Source organism: Miscanthus floridulus, chromosome 8 (assembly GCF_019320115.1).
Source record: "Miscanthus floridulus cultivar M001 chromosome 8, ASM1932011v1, whole genome shotgun sequence".
Taxonomy (NCBI): Eukaryota; Viridiplantae; Streptophyta; class Magnoliopsida; order Poales; family Poaceae; genus Miscanthus; species Miscanthus floridulus.
In genome coordinates, this window is record NC_089587.1 from 211,802,350 (window position 1) to 211,805,401 (window position 3,052).

General features: G+C 44.6%; 1 pseudogene; it reads right to left on the reverse strand.

The window, feature by feature from the left end:
* Positions 1-539: 539 nt before the first annotated feature.
* Positions 540-2,836, reverse strand: LOC136470591 (serine/threonine-protein phosphatase 7 long form homolog; annotated as a pseudogene).
* Positions 2,837-3,052: the final 216 nt, after the last annotated feature.

Genomic DNA, 3,052 nt, shown 5'->3' on the forward strand with positions numbered 1-3,052 from the left:
TGTATTGTACCCAAGTAACAAACACTGTTTTATTTTTGTAACAGACATTGTATTATCTCATTAAACTTTCGCCACGAAAATGGTATTACAATGTTGCTGCTGAGCATGGTGCACCCAGCATGGCGCGGCAGTCAAAGTGGCAGCAAAAGGAACAAGGCACTTTTGTTATGTTGTCGTGTCGATTTAACAAATAGGTCAATAGGAAGGATAAGTACACGAGACAATCAATACACAAGTTTAGCAATACTAAATTGTATGCATCCCAAGTTCATCGCAAGTTCGACAATACCACGGTTCAACATAAGTTTAGCAAGTCATAACTACTAAACAAGTTCATCAATACATAAGTTCGACATTACTCGACATACTACATGTTCCATTAGTATATGGGTGTCCGAGTACAAGTGCATCCTTAAGAACTCCTACGACCTAGGAGTATATGGTGACCGCGAACGTCGCTGCCTCTTCGGACATGAAGGTAGCACGTTAGGGGTGAACCCAATGTCGGTACAGTCTCAATGGCGGTACATCCAGTGGTATTACTGAGTGTAACTAGGACCCTGTAATTACAATATAGGCATCATTACTTACAATGTTTAAGTAATTGTGACATATATGGCGAAGGGTTGTTTCAAGTACATGTGCGTCGAACTGTGTAGGAAATGGTGCATCACCGAGCTGAGACATCCCAATCTCATCATAGTCCTCGTCCTCGTCCTCGTCCTCCTCATCCTTGTCCTCCTCAACATCGTGCTTTGTAGGACCCTTGCCACGATTATTGGGAGTACGAACATAAGAGGTCCCACCAGCCGTTGTGCCGGAGGAACCTGCTTGTGTCGGCATAGTGCTCGAGCGTAAGGAACTAGACATGTCTGGGTCATAGGGCATCTCCCACGGAGTATCCATGCAGATGAGCTTCTGTGTCAGCTTCCTACAACTCCTCACTTTCTGCAAAAAAAGAAAACATGGATGAATGAGTCATGGGAACCATTTAACCACTGTCATGTCTTTGAAAATAGAATGTACATCAACAAAGACATGTAGAATGTTGTGCGGCTCCCCTTTGGTCTTATGAAGTCACATGGCTGCTTTGTTGGGCAAACTTGTTAACTATGATGCCTGCATACACAAGCGAGCTAAGTTCGTATCACTACAATTCATAGAAATGCCGACGTGTAGTTGTATTGAAATTCAAAATTCTTACCACGTATCTCTATAGCGGGCCCTCTGAAGCTGTGTCTCAATCCTTGTCGCCTCGTCGTACGCATCAACGATGTCATCCTCGTCTTTGTCCTCATCAATTGGCTTGTTAGTGTAGGAGGCTTGCGTAGGCGTATGGGTACTCCTATGCAACCATTGGAGGTAGCGGTCGAAGTTGCATTGGTCGTGCGGTGGTATCTTGGTGATCAAGACCCTTTGTCGACTGTCCCATTCATGGATGTACGGGGCATGTGTCATGGCCTAATTCTTCTCCTTATACCTGTTCCTTCGATCGTACCTACAAGTTTAACGTAAGTTAGTGGTTGTATGTATGAACATGACTGCTAAATTATTATGTTTTAGTTGTCGCACCCATGCAACTTTCTGTTGGTTGTGTACAACAGCGGTGGGCATGGCTGCAATCTTCTGAACTGCCTATACACCCTTATAGGGTAGTGCATCTTGACCACGTGGAAGAAAATTAGTGGCCCGTTAAAAAGCCACTCGTCCGACTCTTCCTTAGTGCGAGGACTTAGGTACCTCTCTAGCTCGAATCTGGACCACGGACACCAATTCACCTAAAAGTTAGGTAACTATAGTTCGGTTTTTGGAATAACAAAAAAGCAACAACACCGACTAGCAGTATCAAAGTGGTCGTTACCTGGTACTGTGTCAGGACATCTAGCATGTCCGAGTACTCCCTGTACCGACGCTTTGGATTCCCTCTAACTACCTCCGCTTCTTGCCAGATGTATAGAGTAGTTGGTCCTACGTCCACGTGATTCCATGCCTGCATTGAATAGGATAGTCAGTCATAAGTGCGGCATCAAGTTTGAGGAAAATAAAAAATCGATGCACTTATAGGTAAACCATGAACAATGGGCATCCCCACTAGCCATCGCTCCCAACACCACACCTATAGTAGGTGGGAACAATCTCCTAGGTTGGCACCTCCTATACTGCGTCGGTAGGCAACATAGAGCCGACGATAGATCCATGCTAGGACCACGCTGCACCAGTTGTACGCTGCTATATTCTTCCATGGCTGGCTCAGTATGTTGAGGAAGGCCCAGCTGATGGTGTTACTTGACGCGTCGAGGAACAGGAAGGCGCCTAAGAAGTGCCACAACCACACCGTAGCATACATCTCGATCTCCTACTCTGGAGCGTCTGGGTGCAGCGACACCCCGAAGTTTTTTGTTATCTAGACCGAACTGACACCGGATGTTTTTCTGCAATTTTTGAAGGACAATTACATTAGAGCTGAGGGATCAAAAATAAACATTAAATTAGGCAAAGACAATACGCATCATAAAAGTTATGTACTAAACCCTCCATTTAAATAGCAAAATAATTTGCAAAATATGTAGATCAACGACAAACTTAGACCATAACATATATTTGTGATATAAGAGACCAACCAAAGACTTGCATGTGCTGGTGTCAAAATGGTAAATGTTTGGAACGTAGAAATTCTTACTTTGCTCTCTTAGCATCCTCATCCTCGGGTGGTCTTCTGCCATAGAACTGCTCCACCAAGTCCATCCAGTGATCGTTATCAAGGATCCCAGTCACTGGAAGACCCCCCCAACCGCAGACACAGAATCATCTTCATGTCCTGCATCGTGATAGTCATCTCGCCGCAAGGAAGGTGGAAGGTGTGGGTCTCTGGCCTCCACCTGAGGGTTTTTAATTCTATACAAGTTTTTTAATTCAAATAATGAGACAAATCAATGCTTTGTACTGTCGCAAACGTGTATCAAATCATACCTATCGACAGCAGCAGCAGTGAGAAGTGCAGGGTTGAGGATTGGTAGCCTAGTGTTGAAGACGTGAACGATCTCAAGGAAGC